We start from the raw sequence: 23,825 nt of genomic DNA, 5'->3' as shown, positions 1-23,825 counted from the left end.
CTAGCCGGCTAGGCCTATAATTAATAATAGGCCTAGCTAGACAGGCCAGGGGCCTAGTTATTAATATTACTTATTACAGTAGCTGGGTATTATTAGGCCTAGGCCTATATTAAATTCTTATACAAATTATCATTATTTTTAATTATAGTTACAGCCTACATGATGTCATGGAGGGATAAAATAAGTTTAAAACATGAAAGAGCACCTCTGCTCTAATCAGCAGCAATAGATGTTCAGAAAAGGAGAAAGAAATGTGACCACATGTGTAATACTCTAGTATATAGGGCCTACTATACTACGAGCTGAGGAAAGGGAGAGGAACATACTTTAAAGTATGTGAAGCATGTGGTCAAGGTAATTTGACATTAAAAATCAGAACAATGTCAATAATGTATTGTATGATGTTGTCATATTAATGATAATATTAATATAATAGTTTCCCTTCCTATTTCATGCTTTTTAGGAAAGTACATAATCAGATGAAAATGTTCGGAAAAGGTGAACCAGACATCAAGAACACTGTTTCAGATATATGGGGATAAGAAGAGAATATAACTGCCAAAGATGTCATCATTAGATAATTTTAACAATAGGCCTATTGTTGGTTTGAGAAGAGATGGCCACACTCTATTTAAGGTGCAGAGACTGGTAATTGCCATCCATTAATTCAGCAGTTGAATTGAATAATGTAATGTTTTAAAGTTGAATAAAATTATACAAAGCTTAATCAATATTTTTTTGTATTTTAGTGATTTTTATTTGTGCACCTTTTTAACAGAAATTTGAATCTTAGAGGAGCATTATTGAACCTTTTATTAGGGTGTAAAGTTGCACCTTTATTTAGAGGTTGAATTTTGCTCCTTTGGGGAGCTGCTATTGTTGCATTTAGTTTGCACCTTTTAGGGTAGAAAATTACACCTTATATGGTGCAAATTTGAACTCCAAAGGAGCATTATAGCACCCTTTATCAGGGTTCAAAATTGCACCTTCCGTCAAAGGTGCAGTTGTGCACCTTAAAGGGAGCTGCTATTGTTGCATCGGTTTGCACCTTTTTAGGTAGAGATTTGCACCTTTTTTTTTTAGTGTGTAGAGCAACACTGTATTTTATGCAAAATGATACAATAAATGGATATAAATCGAGATTTTTATTTGATTTTATAAAACATTTAAAAAAGACATATATCTCCTCCAGAGTAACGGTAACATTAAACCAATAGTAAGAATTTAGCAGTCAAAATGTGTTACCTGAACAGAATTTGGAGCCTAGATATATTTTAAATTGTAACTGCCAGTTCAAAGGTCACTTTATCATAATTTACACTCGGACTAGTTAGCAATACCGGATGAAGTGTTTACTTTTCAGGCAAAAAAACACACTTATTTATAATTGTTTTATACATTTATAAAGCACTATAAAACATTGTTATACAAGAAAGAAAAATGTATACGTATACAATACATTATCTTAAAGAAAAGGCTTAATACTCTTTATTCAATTTAACAATGTAGCATTATTTAAATCTATAACGTCATTTTTAATTGATCACATCGTATTGATTTTAGGACAATATTATAATTCTTTGTTTAGAGAGAGAAAATACTATAACATAATGTTTGTAATATTTCAGGATGGAGTGTCACCTTTAATGTAATGCTGATCGTTTTATCCCATTACATCCCTATCAAAAAATGCATAGTTACATAGTTATTTAACAATAAAACAAGTCACATTATGCATACATCTTTTTTTATAAATCTGTCATTGAAAGTATTGCATTGTTTTATAGTTTACCGAGACTACATGTAGGAATTAGCTGGAACGTATTGTTAGTTATGCATCACGTATAGGACTACAGTACTCATTTTTATAAGATACTTTACTGAGGACCCAACATATCCAATGCACTATTTTGACGTTCAAAGAAAAGGTCCATCACCTCTCGTAATAGATTCTGTAATCATTACCATATGCCTTTAGGGCACTGAATGTTAGAGAATGATATTTCGTGTTTTTTTTCAGTTTTCTGTTTTTGGATGGTACTGTAGAGCAACACTGTATTTTATGCAAAATGATACAAAAAATATGAATTGAGATTTTTATTTGATTTTATAAAACATTTAAAAAAACATATCCCCTCCAAGTAACGGTAAAATGAAACCATGAATGATAAGAATTTAGCAGTCAAAATGTGTTACCTGAACAGAATTTGAAGTATGGATATTAATTAGCTAACTGCCAGTTTATCATAATTTACACTCAGACTAGTTAGCACTATCGGATGAAGTGTTTACTTTTTAGGCAAAAAAACCCCACTTATTTGTTTTATACATTTATAAAGCACTTACATAAAAAATGTTATACAAGAAAGACAAATGTATACGTATTTAGTTTAATAATGTAGCATTATTTAAAGCTATAACGTCATTTTTAATTGATCACATCGTATTGATTTCAGGACAATATTATAATAGTTTGTTTAGAGAAAAATTACTATAACATAATGTTTGTAATATTTCAGGATGGGTGGTCACCTTTACATTTGGCTGCACAAAACGGCCACACAGATGTTTGCACTATTTTGCTCAAGGAAGGTGCTAAATTGGATCTTCAGGCCAAAGTAAGTGTTACACACATTAATAATAATATTACTATATAATTAAGTGTGATTTAAAAAGTGTTTAATTTTACAATTTAAAGGGCGTGCCAGTAATAACATACCTAAATGAAGCAACCACATCGCGGGTCATATTACAGATCATTTTTGTTGCAACTAAATTGTCGAGAACTGCACGGTTGTACCCCTCACATGGTTCGGAACACCGCTGCCTCGTCAAGGTTAATCTTGAAATTGGAAAGTCAGATTAACCAAGGTTTTGTAACAACTGAGCCCCTTTCTCACAGATGTGCCTGCAATATACCGGTACAGGGCTGGCGTCGTGCCGGTATCGTTACCGGCATATACCCATTCTCATCGGACTATCGTGCCGGAAATATAACCGGTATATACCGGCTTTCTGTGAGAAAGGAGTCGGACATATTCGGCCAATAAAAAGTCTCTGACAAAATAATTATTGAGGGCGTCCTTTATTGTTATTATTTTTGTCTAGCGATGATATGGCGGCGAATGTTAAGTTACAGATTATTATCTTCCTTTATAGCATATTTATGCAATACATGCTATGTACAGTATATTGTGCATATATTATACAGGTATAGCAATTAATTTGCCGTCATCGGCAATCTGTAAAACACCTTAGAAGGCTGTAGGCCTACAATTTACAAGGCGACGAAAGGTCAGGCACCAACAAACAAAGAGCTAATGGCCTAGCCTAGCGGAAGAGTCTAAATGTCATCCGTCAGGGCATCTATTTATTTTACGCATGCGCACTTAATTCCTTGGATAGATGGACCGCAATTCATATATCGTATTTTACCATTTGCACAATTATTCGATTATTACAGTGTAAGTGCAACGCGATGGTGAAAGTTCTTCTCGTTTTACCTTTGTAATTTTCATGCAATTCCACTACAAAACCATGAATCACAATTTTACCGTACTGTTGCAAAATTTTAATCTTCGAATAATCATAATTTGCTTATATTTAGTAATGTTATTGCGTCACGGCACCTAGTTAGCTCAGTGCTGAGTTAGCTACATGCACTGAGTTAGCATACGTTTTTCGGAACGAAGGTCTGAATTCACTATGAATCTCGTAGTGCCCTGACGGATGATAAGTATTAATTGTCATCCGTCAGGGCACCTATATAGTTAACATACACGTTATTAATTCACTCTGTGTAACTGGTAGTGCCCTGACGGATGATAAGTATTAATTGTCATCCGTCAGGGCACCTATATAGTTAACATACACGTTGTTAATTCACTGTGTAACGTAGTGCCCTGACGGATGATAGGTATTAATTGTCATCCGTCAGGGCACCTATATAGTTAACATACACGTTGTTAATTCACTGTGTAACGTAGTGCCCTGACGGATGATAAGTATTAATTGTCATCCGTCAGGGCACCTAAATAGTTAACATACACGTTGTTAATTCACTATGAATCTGGTAGTGCCCTGACGGATGATAAGTATTAATTGTCATCCGTCAGGGCACCTATATATAGTTAACATATCATGTTGTTAATTCACTGTGAAACTGGTAGTGCCCTGACGGATGATAAGAATTAATTGTCATCCGTCAGGGCACCTATATAGTTAACATACACGTTGTTAATTCACTATGAATCTGGTAGTGCCCTGACGGATGATAAGTATTAATTGTCATCCGTCAGGGCACCTATATAGTTAACATATCATGTTGTTAATTCACTGTGAAACTGGTAGTGCCCTGACGGATGATAAGAATTAATTGTCATTCGTCAGGGCACCTATATAGTTAACATACACGTTGCTAATTCACTGTGTAACTGGTAGTGCCCTGACGGATGATAAGTATTAATTGTCATCCGTCAGGGCACCTAAATAGTTAACATAACACGTTGTTAATTCACTATGAATCTGGTAGTGCCCTGACGGATGATAAGTATTAATTGTCATCCGTCAGGGCACCTATATAGTTAACATATCATGTTGTTAATTCACTGTGAAACTGGTAGTGCCCTCTGACGGATGATAAGAATTAATTGTCATCCGTCAGGGCACCTATATAGTTAACATACACGTTATTAATTCACTGTGTAACGTAGTGCCCTGACGGATGATAGGTATTAATTGTCATCCGTCAGGGCACCTATATAGTTAACATACACGTTGTTAATTCACTGTGTAACGTAGTGCCCTGACGGATGATAAGTATTAATTGTCATCCGTCAGGGCACCTAAATAGTTAACATACACGTTGTTAATTCACTATGAATCTGGTAGTGCCCTGACGGATGATAAGTATTAATTGTCATCCGTCAGGGCACCTATATAGTTAACATATCATGTTGTTAATTCACTGTGAAACTGGTAGTGCCCTGACGGATGATAAGAATTAATTGTCATCCGTCAGGGCACCTATATAGTTAACATACACGTTGTTAATTCACTATGAATCTGGTAGTGCCCTGACGGATGATAAGTATTAATTGTCATCCGTCAGGGCACCTATATAGTTAACATATCATGTTGTTAATTCACTGTGAAACTGGTAGTGCCCTGACGGATGATAAGAATTAATTGTCATCCGTCAGGGCACCTATATAGTTAACATACACGTTGCTAATTCACTGTGTAACTGGTAGTGCCCTGACGGATGATAAGTATTAATTGTCATCCGTCAGGGCACCTAAATAGTTAACATAACACGTTGTTAATTCACTATGAATCTGGTAGTGCCCTGACGGATGATAAGTATTAATTGTCATCCGTCAGGGCACCTATATAGTTAACATATCATGTTGTTAATTCACTGTGAAACTGGTAGTGCCCTGACGGATGATAAGAATTAATTGTCATCCGTCAGGGCACCTATATAGTTAACATACACGTTGCTAATTCACTGTGTAACTGGTAGTGCCCTGACGGATGATAAGTATTAATTGTCATCCGTCAGGGCACCTAAATAGTTAACATAACACGTTGTTAATTCACTATGAATCTGGTAGTGCCCTGACGGATGATAAGTATTAATTGTCATCCGTCAGGGCACCTATAGTTAACATACACGTTATTAATTCACTCTGTGTAACTGGTAGTGCCCTGACGGATGATAAGTATTAATTGTCATCCGTCAGGGCACCTATATAGTTAACATACACGTTATTAATTCACTCTGTGTAACTGGTAGTGCCCTGACGGATGATAAGTATTAATTGTCATCCGTCAGGGCACCTATATAGTTAACATACACGTTGTTAATTCACTGTGTAACGTAGTGCCCTGACGGATGATAAGTATTAATTGTCATCCGTCAGGGCACCTAAATAGTTAACATACACGTTGTTAATTCACTATGAATCTGGTAGTGCCCTGACGGATGATAAGTATTAATTGTCATCCGTCAGGGCACCTATATAGTTAACATATCATGTTGTTAATTCACTGTGAAACTGGTAGTGCCCTGACGGATGATAAGTATTAATTGTCATCCGTCAGGGCACTACGTTACACAGTGAATTAGCAACGTGTATGTTAACTATATAGGTGCCCTGACGGATGACAATTAATACTTATCATCCGTCAGGGCACTACCAGTGAATTAACAACGTGTATGTTAACTATATAGGTGCCCTGACGGATGACAATTAATTCTTATCATCCGTCAGGGCACTACCAGTTTCACAGTGAATTAACAACATGATATGTTAACTATATAGGTGCCCTGACGGATGACAATTAATACTTATCATCCGTCAGGGCACTACCCCAGATTCATAGTGAATTCAGACCTTCGTTCATAGACGAAAAACGTATGCTAACTCAGTGTATGTAGCTAACTCAGCACTGAGCTAACTAGGTGCCGTGACGCAATAACATTACTAAATATAAGCAAATTATGATTATTCGAAGATTAAAATTTTGCAACAGTACGGTAAAATTATGATTCATGGTTTTGTAGTGGAATTGCATGAAAATTACAAAGGTAAAACGAGAAGAACTTTCACCATCGCGTTGCACTTACACTGTAATAATCGAATAATTGTGCAAATGGTAAAATACGATCTATGAATTGCGGTCCATCTATCCAAGGAATTAAGTGCGCATGCGTAAAATAAATAGGTGCCCTGACGGATGACATTTAGACTCTTCCTAGCCTAGCGGCCTATATAGATTATGCTACAAATTTCTTCTTGTCCCCTTATTTTAAGCAGCTCTCTTATCTCATTATCCCTCCAGTTCCACATTATTATTGTTAATTGAATTGAATAGTCGCCAAAGTGATACACTTGACTGCGCAAGGTTTCAAAGCCTCGACGGGGAACCCCAGAATATAACCGCAATACGTTCTCACAGAATGCCCGTCTGCCATTGCGGGTAATATTCCTAGAATATTACTAGGTCTAAAGCAGGTCATGTCGATGCCGGCATGGTGCCGGCATGATGCCAAGACGACCCGTTCTCACAGAAAACCATACCGGCATGGTAATGGTATATTCCCGCAATATTCCTGGCACACAACTCTGTGAGAAAGGGGCTCTGGTGTCACACTTTGTAATAACTTGTTTAATCTTTATAAATATTAATAATAATTACTAGAGGGTGAGCTCGCTTCTCTCGCTCCCCCTCTAGGAAGTGTAGACGATGGTTCTCGGAATGATAATGACTCGGGTCGTAAACAGTTTTAGAAGGACATTCTGGCCTGGACAATTTCGGTCGGTTACTATGCTTTTGATATTCGTAAAACTAAACGTACTCACTAACCTAAGTGTCTTAGATGATTAATAGTGTTTTAGGCGTATAGTGTTTTTATTGTAGATATGAAAAGTGGTAAGAAAGAATAACAAAGTCTTGGTAAATTGTAGATAATAGTCCGAAGAAATCTAATAAAAATAGTATAATTGGGTTCTAAATATAATATTGTGGATGGGCGTTTAATAGATGTATTTGGGGTGGGGTTGGTAGCGAGATAATTATTTTAATTGATGTTTTATTGGGGAGGTGTTCCGGGCGTTTAATCAAATAAATACCATCCTAATTGGTATAATTAATACATTATTCCGCGACACAGTGGCCTAAGAAGAAAGACGTTTTAGACGGCTTGCAACATGGGCAGAAGTATCCCAGGATCCTGACGGGACACAGATAGCGCACATTATACACAACGTCTTGGCAGCTTACTCAACAACTCGGCTATCGGGGTTTATGTACTACTATTATATACCTTCACACGCGCGGTCCGAAAATAACAAAAACACAAAATGGCTTTCGCCACCAAGCACTTGAAACAGGTAGTTGTTTTACAACTCCCTGGTTGAAACCAACACCTTACCGTGAACCCGAAAATTACTTCTACCGCGCGCAGAGTTAAAATTTACCGATTGAAATCAGAAAATTTCTTATAAAACCCTTTATAATATATTTCTAAGATTGAAATATGGAACAATAGCGTCGATGTGAAACTAATGTTATCAAATCTACGTTTCGCGGTACATCTGAGATAGATAAGGTAGGTATCCAAGGCGGAGATTTGTACCGAAGTGTTTGCATTGTGCTCGCCTTTGTCAGAATTAACCATAATTTATATATAGATTATCATCGGTACATTATAATATTTATACATTGTCTACTACTGTAATAATAACGTCACGTCGTATCGTAGTGTATACACAATTTATAACATATTAAACATTATGAGCTATTTCTTCATTAAGTTTTAAACAGTCTGAGTTACAATAATATTAAATAGCCAAACCATATACAGTATAATTAATATAAATTAGTTCATTTTTTTTAGTTTGTTTAAAGAGAGAAATATGGAATATTTTTTTTCTCAAATGTATATCAATGTACATGTCACGTTCACATGTGGGACAGCTGCACGAGTTTCGTACAGATGTTTTATTGTGACTACGGCGAATTTGTACTCAATGGTATCTACCAGATCAGCAACATATGTTGACTTTTTCAATTTGCTTCGTTTGTGCCGGTAAAATGTTCGATTGCAAAGGTTGAGGCTTCGTGGGTTAAAATCCAAAAGTACTGAGTTCATGTTCTATTCCATTTGTTCAAATTTCTCTCTTAGGCAGATATTATAGAAAGTTTTAAAACAACATTTCTAATTTCATCGGCAGGGGGTTTTTTTTTTCACGGGCAACGCCTGTAGTTTAAACAAAATGAGATTATACTGCAAAAAAAAAGTCCAGCATATTAAAACATCATCGAGGTATTTTGCAGGGAAAATTGTCAAATCAGTATATAAAATTATATCAGAAATCGATATAGCCGATTGGTAGCCGAGTTGTTGAGTTGCTGTTATGTTTGAACAGACTGCGCGCTATCTGTATGTACTGCATCGTCATTGAGACCAGTGATGCTTTGGTTCATGTTGCAAGCCGTTTAAAACGTGTTTCTTATTAACGGCCCACTGATGATCAAATAAAATCAAATCAAATCAAATCTTTATTCGTTCCCTATTTGTACATGGAAAAATTGTTTTCCTCGACAGAAAACTATGGTAAACATTCATAATTACATCATACATAGAACAAATTTACAATTTAAAAACATTAATTAAAACATCCATCAACAGTAAAACTTTAAAATATATATTGCATGTGCGCTATTATGATCTAACAATCTTTGAGTTAAAAATATGAGTTGAATTTGGTACAAAAGACAGTCGTAGATTTTATAATATTTCTCTCTTAGGCAGATATTATAGAAAGTTTTAAAACAACATTTCTAATTTCATCGGCAGGGTTTTTTTTTAATGGACAACGCCTGTAGTTTAAACAAAATGAAATTATACTGCAAAAAAAAGTCCATCATATTAAAACATCATCGAGGTATTTTGCAGGGAAAATTGTAAAATCAGTATATAAAATTATATCAGAAATCGATATAGCCGATTGGTAGCCGAGTTGTTGAGTTGCTGTTATGTTTGAACAGACTGCGCGCTATCTGTATGTACTGCATCGTCATTGAGACCAGTGATGCTTTGGTTCATGTTGCAAGCCGTTTAAAACGTGTTTCTTATTAACGGCCCACTGATGATCAAATCAAATCAAATCAAATCAAATCTTTATTCGTTCCATATATACTAAATTGTACATGGAAAAATTGTTTTCCTCGACAGAAAAATATGGTAAAACATTCATAATTACATCATACATAGAACAAATTTACAATTTAAAAACATTAATTAAAACATCCATCAACAGTAAAAGTTTAAAATATATATTGCATGTGCGCTATTATGATCTAACAATCTTTGAGTTAAAAATATGAGTTGAATTTGGTACAAAAGACAGTCGGTTTCTTGACGTATCAGCTCTAGGAGCCCGTAACCGGCCTGACTTGTTCTTAAAAAATATCATATGCAATGGATGTTTCTTATCTTCTAAAATTTTACTTAATTTACTTAGGACCTGTTTTTCATAAAGATATTTTAAATCATTATTACCGTACAACCAATTATATTTGATGCTATCTTAGTAATTCTAATGAGACCTTTCTTGTGTGTTTCATTTAAATTACCGAACCAAGCAATAAAAGAGATAACTAGTACTGATTGAATAACTGTTTCATAGAATAATTTTAGAGTACCACAGCTAACATTAAATTTATTTAGCTTTCTTAGGAAATATAACCTTTGGTGACCTTTCTTAATTATCTCGGCCGTATTTTTTTCAAAACTAAGTTGATCATCAATATGTGTACCAAGATATTTGGGTTCATGAACACGTTCAATTGTCTGATCATTAACTATCAGATAACTTTTTTTATTTTTCTTTTTCCTAAAATCCCATATCATTTCTTTAGTTTTATTAAAATTAATCTTTAAGGTAATTGTCATTGCACCATGACATTAATTTAACATATTCAGCCTTATACACATGATCGTCAGCATTTTTCAATAGACCAATCAGTACCATGTCATCTGCGTATTTGATTATATGACACAATGCTACATGAAGATCGACATTCACTAGTATATATTGTAAATAAACTTGGTGACAGACAACACCCCTGGGGTCCACCAGTGTTGATCCTTCTAATCTCTGAGATAGATTTACCAACTTTAACATAATGTTGCCGATTTGTAAGAAAATCACCAACACATAGAGCAAGGTAAGTATTAACCTTCCATTCAGACATTTTATTCATTAAAATATGAGGCTGCATCAAATTAAATGCAGATGAAAAGTCTATGAGTAGCCCTCAAGCTTCTTATCTAAATATGAAACCACCAGGTCTAACAAGGTTATAATTACATCATCGACCCCTATATTACATTAATATGCAAATTGGTTAGTATCCATAAAATCACTACATTCAGACATTAGTTGACTTCTAACAATTTTCTCAAGGATCTTCATTAGAATAGATGATAATGCCACTGGTCTGAAGTCGTTAATGATTTTAGGGTTACACATTTTCGGAACAGGTATAATCTCAGAGACCTTCCATAGATCAGGTACCACCCCCGTGTTCAGTGAACACTGGAAAAGCTGGCTTATTATTGGTGAAAACTGAGAGGCACATGATCTAATCAAACGCCCCGATACACCGTCCGGACCCTTTGCTTTACTAACATTTACCCTTTCCATATATTTCTTAACATCATCTACATCAATTTTTATTGTACTTTTATCATTCATTTCATTTTTAAACCCTTCAGCAGATGCAGTCATTTCACATTTAAAATTTATTTCATCAAATCTAGAATAAAAAATATTAAAATCATTTGGTTTAAAACTGTGTTCAATTTCATTATTTTTCTTCCCCATACCTGTAATTTTCCTAACTCAATTCCAGGCCTGACGGGTGTCACTTGAATTTGTTCTCAATTTTTTCTTCATTTAGTTTTTTACATGCTTTGATTTTCATATTTACACATTTTTTAATCTTTTTCTTTTCCATCTCGTTGCATTTGTTTTTAGATGCAATATATTTCTTAAGTAATTCCTTTCTTACATCTTTTGTGAGCCAAGGCTTATTATTATTAAATATTCTAATTTTCTTTTTGGGTAATGATTGTCAATATTTGGTGTTTGATTTAAACTAAATAATATATTGATTATACCAATTAGGCCTACCGCAAATATTTGAATAAACGCCCCTCGCCAATAAAACATCTTTGGAATATCCAACCTCCACCCTCTAATAAACGCTCCGCCACGTACATTTATACACACAATATTGTATTCTAAAACAAACACAATTATACTAATTGTTGAATAATTATTGACTGCTATGTCTATTTATTTATCAAGCATATTCATACAATTGTTTACTGTTATCACTTCTTGATAATATCAAACACGGTGTTGTACTTATTCATATCCAAGGTAATTTATTTTTATTATAAAATGTTAAATAAAGTACTATTGTTGCTGTAAAACTAACGCTCATAAGATTCATTTTAAAGAAATTAATACTAAAATTACAGAAAATGGTTAATACAATAAACAAGCAATTCAAATTCAATTCAACTTTCATTTAAGATAAACTGTTCATATTCATGAAAGAAATGAAATACATTGAGTCGAAGATAGATATCAGAAAAGGACAGTTACGAGTTCTAATACATATTATTGTTAGTACCTACTACACAGATTGACGTAAAGCGGTTAATTACATATAGGTATTAGAGAAATCAACAACAAAGATTCAATAACCTTCTGACAACGGACAAGAGAAATGCTTCTCTGTTACTTGCAAATCTAAAGTCGACTCGATCAAATCCTTATTTCCAATATATAATTGGAGTCATAATATTAAATAAAAACGATGTACATTAATATAAAATAATACACAAAAATTAAGTAAGAAAAAAATAATCCGAAAATAAGTGCATTTTTTTGTTTATCTGAATGAGTGTGAATTGAGTGTTTGCTTGATGGCGGCTAGTTTGAAGGATGAGTATGCAGTGACAATTGCTAATTTATTCTGTTTTACTTGTTTTTACACAGTGGGAGAGCCAGTCGACAAATCGTGTCAAATTTCGACTCGGAGAGGGCGCCCTACTTTTCTAATTTAGTTCAAAATTGCTAAATTTTAGGGTGTTTGAAAAACACAATATTTGTAAATTTAGCTGATTATCGGAAAAATATTGTTAGTGAAATAAATTCATAAATGGTTGTGATATATTGTCATGTAAAATTAAATGTATTTGAACAAAACGATAATCTGTAATTTAACGGCAAAATAAACCAATGTCTTTTTTCCGAAATTGTAGCCTACTCTAGAAAATCGTTAAAATAAAATATTTAGAAAAATTGAACAGTCCTGAATTTAAAATCCCTGTTAGAAAAATTAATAATCCACAGAATACGATATTAAGATACAAAATTCGGTTGTTGGGATGCAGCTCCGACTATTCAAACTAAAGGTATCTCTATTTGTTCCATCGAAAACTAGCGAAACCGCCATTTTGTAAACACGTCGTCATCGTGTTTATGAATTTATTTATAGCGAACGATATACGCGATGTTTATAATTGTCCGCGTGTAAGAATTCATATAAATAAATACATTCCAATACAACGTATATTATTACTTGTTTATTTATCACAATATACATTTTAGTTGAGGAATATTTATCATAACTATTATAATAGCTTTTATACGAGTCCGAGGCCTAGCCCTATTTAGCGAACGATTGTTCCTAGGGGCGGAAAGTCACTTAGTGACGTTGTGATCGGGCGCATCGGGCCTAGCTAATATTAATAATATGACCTGAAATAAGCGGCTAACAAGAACTGTTATATACTTGCTTACAATTGTTTTGTTATCGATGAACAAATAAGCAATTAGATTGAATAACAAATTATTTATTCATTTTTTTTGGTAAAAACATGTACAAACTATAGTAGTAGGCCTACTGTTAATATAAATAATAGTAATACAGTAATAGTATTAATAAAATATAATATAGGCCTAGCATACAATAAATATTCAATTTTTAAGGTCTACCACATGACAATAACATAATTTACAGAGTATAACTCGCATTCAACATAAAACATTTGTATTGTAATTCATCTAAATCCTCTGCAACATACATATATTATTTGCAATTCAACATTTTGTTTTAAATTATTAAATTATAGTTTGGGTATGACAATGTCGGTAGGTACCGGTGTCATATTTTTATCCACTTCACTCTCAATTTGAAGTCACAATGACGAAGAACTCTGCATCATCAACGATTCCTGAAAGTGTCAGAAAAAATAATAAATATTATTAAAAAAAAATGTTAATGTCTGGTTGTATATATAATTATAATATTATATGATGTCCTAAGAAGTAAAATGGGGGGGGGGGGGGGGGCTGTATTTTATTATTTAAATTACAGTATTTACTATTATTATTTATATAATCTAGGCCAACTAGTAGTAGCCTAGCTAGGCATCTATTGAGCCTAATAAATCAAATAATAAATGAAAAAAATAATAATAATATTAATACTGATTGAAAAAAGTATTTTTTGGGAGGATCAGATCGCCAGGCTAGGCCGGCCAGGACCAATGATACTCGTAATCAGTACAACTTAACGATTATCGGATCAGCATCAACACAGTACAACACACGTCTCGCTATCGCCTATACTGATACACGTGTCTCGCGTTGCCGAAACCACGCTCACAGCTACAAAATGTACCTACCTTTCGAGGCCTGAGAATACACCAACAAATTTTTAACAGGATAGAAATATATCATACTCGATTAAACGATTAAACTAATATTATTCTTGATAAAACAATTGATTATAATTTTTGTAATTTGTTGGGATGCACCTCCGACTATGGACAGAAAATGGACAACAAAACAGTAGTCAAATCGTACCACATTTATAAATTTCACGAGTCCCTACTTCAGTCGCCGAATGTATTGTATTAGCTTCGGTTTCTTTGAAGGAAACCGATTGGTTATCCAATTATACTTATTAGGAAATGCGTTTACCATAATAGGTAATGTTGGGCGGTTCATAAATATTCATGAGAGCTTAAAATAAAACAGCACTTATTTGCTAGGCGACGAAAAATCGTGGTTTCAGTTTTCAACAATAGGTGGCGCTTCAAAATCGTCAATGCGGAAGTAAGTCGATTTTACACGATTTAACGGTCAAAACGCGAAGTGCCTTTCCCCCACTGTACATCTGACCGGTATTTTCGAAGTTCAACTCAGTTGCAAGAATGGTTCTATTGACCGTAACCGAGAACTTAACAGACATTTTTTTTTCATTGTTGTGTACCAATATTTTGGAAACTGTTTGAAGAGAAATATTTTCTATTCCCAACACATGAACGAAAAGAAAACCTATTTAAGCTTACAGAAAATAGTGCAATCTGTGGGTACTTAACATAAAGAATTTAAACTAGAATGTTTGCCGTTTCTCGGTAACATGTTTTATCTAACCAAGTAAAAAGAGAAAACATATTATATTAATATTAATAAATAGATTTTTGTTTCAATAACGAGGATTTCATTGCATGTTTATGAGAGTTTAAAATCGCCTATTATGACACCAACCAAATATATTGGGATATACATACTTCAAATAATTATGTCAGGTATAGAAAATGTAAGTCGCTTAGTATACGAAAATAGACTAATTACCTTATGTAACGTTTTTTGTCAGTATGCTATACTATGATATTTACGTACATATACAGCAATACCTTCAACTCGATTATGTTGACAATAATAATTAATGTTTAGCTATAATTTGTCATCAGTGATGTTTTCAGATTGAACTTGAACTCATCAGTCATACATTATAGTGATTTCTGGTTTTGACAAATTTAATTTGTCAAATCAGAATTCACTATAATAAAAACTGATTACATTCCAATTATCAGAAAACAATGGTACAACGACGTAAACTTACTGTGAGCTTCTGCATTTAAATTAGGCCTGTACTATTACAAATACAGTTCCAACTAGAGGGTACTCTGACAGTACAAACCTCCGCCTACTGTAGTTTACTGTAGTTTATATATGTAAGGATAAGTTGGAACTGAAATGTATTTTTTTAACAATACAATACAATACAATAACAATCCAATACAATTATGCTTCACGTATACAGTTGACATTTGATTTATAAGATGAGAAAACTACACTATTTTCATGCATATAAGCTATTAAAATTTGTCTGAAAATTATAAATAATATTAAAACACGTAAACAATAAAATACAATTATCTGGAACGCCAAAAAATATCGTGCATAGCCATAATGTGTGATTTTAGCCCTCTATTGGCAGAACCTCTTGTCAATACTTTGATTGAGATTAGTTAGCACTACCGGATGAAGTGTTTACATTTCATGCAAAGAAATACTTGTTTTACATTCATAAAGTACTAAAAGCAAGACAGGTGTATAATTTAATACGTATACAATACATTATATTAAAGAAAACATCAAGTGTTTATAATCTTTATTTAATTTTTCAATGTAGCATTATTTAAATCTATAACGTTATTTTTAATTGATTACATCGTATTGATTGCATGAAAATATTATAATACTTTGTTTAGAGTAGTAAACTATAGTATAACATAATGTTTGTAATATTTCAGAATGGAGCATCACCTTTATATGTGGCTGCACTAAAGGGCCAAACGGATATTTGCACTATTTTGCTCAAGGCAGGTGCTAATTTGGATCTTCAGACGAATGTAAGTGCTACAAACATTAATAATAATATGTGCTATATAATTCAGTGTGATTAAAACAAAGTGCTAATTTTACAATTTTTAAAAGGCGTATCGGTAATAACATACCTAAATGAACCAATTTAGGCCTACTTTGTAGTGAGGATGACTGTATTGTCGAGAACTGCACGGTACCCCTCACGTAATTCGGAACAACGCTGCCTCATCAATGTTAATCTTGACATTGGGAAGTAAGATAAATCAAAGACAGTTTTTAAGTGCCGGTCATTTAAAGCCCTGAATCACCAAGTAAGATCTCACCACAGAACTTAATATTATTTTCAAATGAATGATCCCGAAATGCAACAAAAGACACAAATAGGGTCCATTCCTGATAAGTACTGTCTTAAAAAAGACACATCGCATATAATTACTATCTGTAAACCCCGTTTGTACTGTGTCGCACTTGTAGTAATCGAGCTGTCGCACTTTGTAATAACTGTCTGTCGCACTTTGTAATAATTATTTTAATTTGATTATTTCATAAACTTTATGAATTAATAAATATTACTGCAATGTTATTACGCGTTTCACTAATACTATTTTGCGACTTCCGAGTTTTTGCTCCCCTCCAATGTTTTTTTTTTACGGCCACGCGTAACATTCCAAGCTGTCTACACTATAACATTAATGTGCCCATATATGGTAATTATATGACATCATCATGTCCATATATGGGCACATCACATTTTTTGTGTGCAAAAAAACGATCAACAAATCAATTATATTAAAACATCATCGAATTATATTGCGGGTAAATTTTAAAATCAGTATATACAATTTTAAATATCATAAACGGGGTCTATGCCTACATCGGGAGAACGGATTATAGCCATAATCATAGATGTATTTCAAATCAGGTAAAATCTCGATATAGCCGAATGGTAGCCGAGTTGTTGAGTTGATGTTAGATTTGAACAGGTTGCGCGCTATCTGCGTTTATCGTCGTTGAGACCCGAGATACGAACGCCCTCTCCCCCATAAAACATCTTTGGAATATTCAACCTCCACCCTCTAATAAACGCCACGCCACCCACATTATATTTATACACACACTTCTGTATTATAACACAAATATAATTATATTATGTTGAATAATTGATTAATTGTTATATCTATTTAACAATTATTTTCATACAATTGTTTACTGTTGTCACTTCTTGATAATACGAAATACAGTGTTGTACTTGTTCATATCTAGGGGAATTTATTTTATTATGAAATTAATGTTACCAACAAATTCCTTCCCCAAAAACACCCACACCCCGACATCACAACAACATCATTGTTTGTATATTTCTCATTACTATACATATATCTGACGATGTGTGTGACCATCATAAAAAGCTAGTTAAAATGTTTCAATTCGGTTTCAATAGTAATAGGATGGGATGCGATGATATGATATTTTTAAGACGAATCTAAAACTTGCTTCATTACTAAATTCTAGTAAATTTGGTTCATTTGAATATGCGTCCGTTACGAATCTATCAAGACATAACTACTGAAAAAAAGTCTTCCTGGTTTTTATGGCAGAATGTTGACATATTTTGTATTCGACCATTTTAAGAGAAATTCATGTTTTTTCGTCTTGATTTCTGTTACAAATAGTTCATGTATGTACTTAACCAGATATTATATTTAAAATTCATGCTTGTACCTGAGCTTTAATAGCTGAAAACCGGTTGAACAGCTCGAGTACAGTCTCATAATGTTGAAGACAGACCGATTTTCTTTAAAAAAATACTATTTTGTTAGATTTAATATACGTTTATACAAATGTATTGATTTGCGATGAATAGAACATTCCAATCTCTCAGACTCCCAATTTGTAGGTAAATGTATGGGCCCTTGGAGAATAAACTTAAAACTGAGATATAATATTGCAATACTTTAGAAATATTGTAAATACGTATTACCCATTTTTGTTCACCATTAGAATCGATTTTTTACTGTGAATGTGGTTACTGTTAGATATATAAACACATATACAAAGAACATTTATTACTGTGACTGTGGGTAGGCTCTACTGCTGGATATATAAACACATAATATACAAATAAATACTGTATTACTGAGAGTTGCTTCTCAACGTTTGTATTAATTAATAATTATAAAAATATAAACGTCGTAGTGGTGTATCGTTACATGTACTTTACTATTTCAATCGACTATAAAAGGGAGAGTTTAAAAAAAAGTATCAAATCGTAAATGTTTGCCTTTGTTTAGTGGTATATTATTGATAGGCCTTTATAAAACATTTAAAACTATATTTCGTTACTGAGTGGATAAAGAATTTGTTTAAAAATTGATTTTCCCATCCTCTTCCCCATCCCTCAACTTTAGTGTTATATACAAATTGGGTTTGTTTAAATGAGTTAAAATAAAAAAACTTAGACTCATTTTTAAGACAAGTTTCTCCTTCGGAAGTAGGCCTAATTCCATGGGTGTTAATTTTAGTTAACTACATTAATCATCGTGTCTATTTATTCGTTTCGGAAAACGACAATGTATTTATAGTCCTTCGGTAAGTACATTTAAAATCGCCAGTTTTTTTACGCTGGAATTACTGTGTATTTGAGAACCATCTGTGGACACGACCTAGAAGGTACGCTCGCTTCGCTCACGTACTATCTAATGATAATAATTAATAATAATTGCTTATATAGCGCTATAGTTGATCAAAGCGCTTAACATATTTTGTTACAATTTTAAGATATAAAAATAGAAATCTCAATGAAAAATGACATATAGGAAAATATAAATATATAAAGATATAGAAGTCATATACAAATCATATTAATATGAGGTGTCATGCTAAGGTCTGTATCAAAGATTCGTAACGGTATCTGATGGTTTCAGAATGTTACCACCAATATTAAGTTCAATGTTACTATCATTAATATTAACCTTTATTGGAACCAAAACTAAAAGTTCTGTCTTTTGCTCATTAAGCGTAAGTTTGTTTTTACACATCCATATTTTAAGTTTTTTGATACAGATTATTAATCTAAAAAAATAGACACTTCTAAATCACCGGCTATTTTAGGATCAAAATTTGAATAAAGTTGGGTATCATCAGCATATAGATGATACCCAACATTATGAAACTTTATAATATCGGCAATAGGTCTAGTACACGCTGTAAAAAATGCCGGGCTAATTGTTTACCCCTGTGGGACACCGACTTTAATTTTTGTTTTTACAGATTCACAACCCAACAATTTGACCTTGTAACATCGATTGTCTAAACATGATTCAATTCAATTTATAGCACCAAATTTGATACTCAAACTCATTAGATAATCTATTAATTAAAACTGTATGGTCCACTGTGTCGAACACGGATGACATGTATCAATTATTGCTTATAAGCACGCAACCTGTGGGCAAAGTTGTGGAGAATATATGTTTTGACTTTTAACAAAGCCGTTTCTGTACTACGCTGATGTATAGACCAACTTTCTTTCTTTCTTTTTATTTCAATAAACAGTGGCCTCCGGCCCATTTCACATAATAAAATCTATATTAATTTCGGAAATACATGTTTTTCTCTTTTCATAAGCTTTACATAAATAGGTTGCAAAGACTTAATTTTTTGGGTTTCATTGTTTATAAACATGTTTTAACATGTATACATTTAAATCAGACATATATTTTTTTCTAGTGTTTTTATAAAAAGGACAGTAAAAAAGAAAATGTTCTTCATCTTATAAACTTAATTGATCACAAAACATGCATATTCTAGACTCTCGGTTAATTTTTAAATGTCGCCCCTTTTCAATCAACAGATTATGGCACGATAATGTAAAGCGTGATTTTCCGCCTGTTTAATTTTCATCGTGTTCCAATCCACCTTATTATTAAAATAAAAACCTAAATATTTATATTCTTTTACTATTTCTATATTGACATCATTTATGTACCATTTTTCATCCCCACCATTTCGGAACACCATAAGCTTTAGTTTTTAACTTATTTATTTCTAACTTATTTACATTGCAATATTTTACAAGACAATTTATTTGCCTTTGTAGACCAACTTTAGAATATGAAAACAAAACTAGATCATCTGCAAATAATAAGTGTGAAATTACATTGTTATTTATTAAACAGTAGTGGTTATTTTCCCTCTGTAAAATGTCTTTAAAATCATATAAAAAGAGTGAAAAGAAGAGGAGAGAGGAGACATCCTTGCTTTAATACTATACTACATTATATTGCATCTGTTAAACCATGCAGCGTTTTCATTTTATTTCAGTGTTCGTGTACATAGATATCAAGAGTTCAATTAAGTTTACAAGAAGGTTTAACTTATTTAATTTATTAAAATTGATCTATCCACACGATCAAAAGCCTGTTTAAAATCTACAAACACACTATAGCGTTTTCCCCTTTTTTGTAATGCTTTATTGATTATGTTTGAAGTATAAAAGTATTATCAATCGTACTATACTTATTCTTAAAGCCCGCCTGTTCCTCTGATATAATTTGTTCCATTTCTACCCTTTCTCTTATTCTACCCAATCTCTTTCAAATATTTTAACAAAAAATGGATAATAGAGTAATTGGGCGATAGTTTGCTGGATTTTCCCGGTCCTTGTATTTGTGTAGTGGGACAACTATCAATTAATCATCGTCCGTTGTTATGTTTGCTTTAATACTTAATTAAATTCGTATTTCATCCGTTTCTGGAACTGGTACGTTCTGATACTCTGCATGTACTGTATCGCCATTGAGACACGGAGTGGTTTAACCAATGTTGCAAGCCGTTTAGAACGTTTTCCTTATGCCGAAACAGTTCACTGATGATTTTCATTATTTGGTGTTTGATTTGAACTAAATAATGTATTGATTATACCAATTAAGCCTACCGCATTTATTTGAATAAACGCCCCCTCCCCAAAAAAACATTTTTTAAATATCCAGCCTCCACACTCTAATAAACGCCCCGCCACGTACATTTATACACACAATATTGTATTATAAACAAACACAATTATACTTGTTGAATAATTCATTGACTGTTATATCATATTTATTTACCAAGCATTTTCATACAACTTTTAGCTGTTATCACTTCTTGATAATATCAAATACGGTGTTGTACTTGTTCATATCTAGGGGAATCTATTTTATTATAAAATGTTACCAACAAATGCCTCCCTGAATGAACGCCGCCACACTTACTAACACCCACCACCGACATCACAACAACATCATTTTTGTTTGAATATTTCTGATTACTATACATAGATCTGGCGATGAGCGTTCTTTTAATGTATCTTAGCATTTTGTGACCATCACAAAAAGCTTGTTAAAATGTTTAAATTCAGTTTCAATAGTAATATGATGGAATGCGATAAAATGATACGTGGAAAGGCGGCGAGATACCAGTCACACAAGTCAGTTTATTTGATCCATAAAAAAAAATACAAAGCAAAAAATATACAAAAGGACTTCCATTAAGGCTAAAAGCCGCATGCATGGAAGCCACCCGAACATTTTAAATAATATATAATTCTGTATATAATATAATTTAAAAATTAACAAATCTGAACATTCTAGTCATTTTACAGGACGTTGTATTCCAAATGGAATATGACGAATTAATTACGCTTTAATTGCATTAATTGCCAAAACAAATAAAACAAGTACTATTGTTCCTATAAACCTAACCCTCATAAGATTCATGGAATTGAATATTTTCTCGATGGCGGCTAGTTTGATGGATGAGTATGCAGTTGACAATTGCTAATTTATTCCTTGTAACTTTTTTTGTATATCTGACTGGCATTTTCGAAGTTCACCTCAGTCGCAATAATATTTCTAATGACAAGAACGTAACAAAAATGTTGTTTTCACATTTTCTTTCATTGTTGTGTACCATTATTTTGGAAAATAATTGAACTGAAATATTTATCAATTCCCAACAGTACGAAAAGAGTACCTAATAAAGTATAAAGAAAATAGTGCAATCTGTGGGTATAATTAAAATTAAAAGTGAAAACAATATATAAATAAATTAATAAGTAGATTAGTGTAAATATACTATAGTGAATAAGCTTAAATAATGTTTTTTTTTTAATAACGAGGATTTCTTTGCCCGTTTATGTGAGCTTGAAATAAACACCCAATTCTGCTACTGTCAATGGTGGTTTCTGAGAAACTAATTACTGTATAGGCCTACAGAAAACACAACATGCCATTTTCGTTTTTCATTTTTGTTGCGTTGTTCCGGCAGTCACGCATGCCATCGGACCTCTCCGATTTGCAATGTGTTTTGAAAATAAACAAATGAGTGTTTTCCGATTTTTTTAAAACATGTAATTCGCTTGGATCGTCGGCTTTTGTACCTGATTTGAAATACCATATTCTCTTATATAGAAAATATATTACTATATGATACTAAAATAAGCTCTTTCTCTGTACATAAACAGGCACATCATGTATAATACCACCAAATTACGATTGATAATCAATAATATCATAAGGCATTTAATGAAAATGTGGACCGTCTTAAAATTACGTGACATGTTTCGATAAATCTATTCTCATACTAATTATTGACTCATTTAAACGCAACTTTGTACGTATACAAGTACTCTAGGCTTTGATTACAGTTCTGATGATGAGAATATATTTATCGGAACATGTCAATGTAATTTAAGACGGTCTGCATTTTAATTAAATGCCTTATTGATTCTCACTCATAAACAAACACGTGTCACCCCCCACCACCCCCTTAATTTATTATGGGAAAACGATTAGGCCTACTAATTTTGTAGAATATATTTTATCAAACTAATTTCTAGTAACAAATATATTTAATATTACAGTAAAACGTCAACTAATTGACAAAACTAATTTTCATTGTGGTTTACGCGTCAATATCCGTCCTGTAGAAATCTGAATCAAGTTACTTACTAGTGATAGGACGCACTTAATCTGGCGGTGTCCCTCTGTAAGAAATATTTATAGAGTAAATATATTTAGAAGTTGGCCCAGCTCACGCGTCGACAACCGGAGGCCATGCTATACACATACAGGTACCAAAATACGTAGTTTCGAGAGGCGGTATGCTCCCTTTGTAAGAAACGGCAATTCATTCGCAACTACCATTTACAAGTCTGCCCAATGTCACTTTTATTTGGTTGTTTACTATTTTTTTATTTTGTTATTGATTTATTTTTTTCATCATATAATACATTACAAAGGAAAAACATAATCAAATAAAAAATAAAAATCAAACAAAAACAACAAAGATATCCATCTGATTTATAAATGCTTCTAATTTTATCCATTTTCTATTTAAAATACTGACCTGGAAATTCTGATGATAAATACATTTTTCCGTTTCATAACACCCGATTCTGCTACTGTCAATAGGTATGTATCTGTATGACTATCAGCAAACGTATGCTGTCTGCATAAATGCTGTACTTTTAACATACATATTATTATAGAGTATTATAGAGGGCGCTATATAGAG

At 32.9% G+C, this 23,825-nt stretch overlaps 1 long non-coding RNA gene across 1 annotated transcript in view; it reads left to right on the top strand.

Moving 5' to 3' along the window:
• The first annotated feature begins 2,568 nt into the window (after positions 1-2,568).
• Positions 2,569-23,825, top strand: part of LOC140048536 (uncharacterized) — a 28,108-nt gene continuing 6,851 nt past the window's right edge. Inside the window, exons 1-2 of the long non-coding RNA XR_011845089.1 lie at positions 2,569-2,618; positions 16,199-16,297. This is a non-coding gene — a long non-coding RNA (uncharacterized lncRNA). The remainder of the gene's footprint in view (positions 2,619-16,198; positions 16,298-23,825) is intronic.

The sequence above is a fragment of the Antedon mediterranea genome, chromosome 5 (genome assembly GCF_964355755.1).
Source record: "Antedon mediterranea chromosome 5, ecAntMedi1.1, whole genome shotgun sequence".
NCBI lineage: Eukaryota > Metazoa > Echinodermata > Crinoidea > Comatulida > Antedonidae > Antedon > Antedon mediterranea.
Note: the sequence above shows the minus strand (reverse complement) of the source record. Positions and strands in the feature narration are given on the sequence as shown.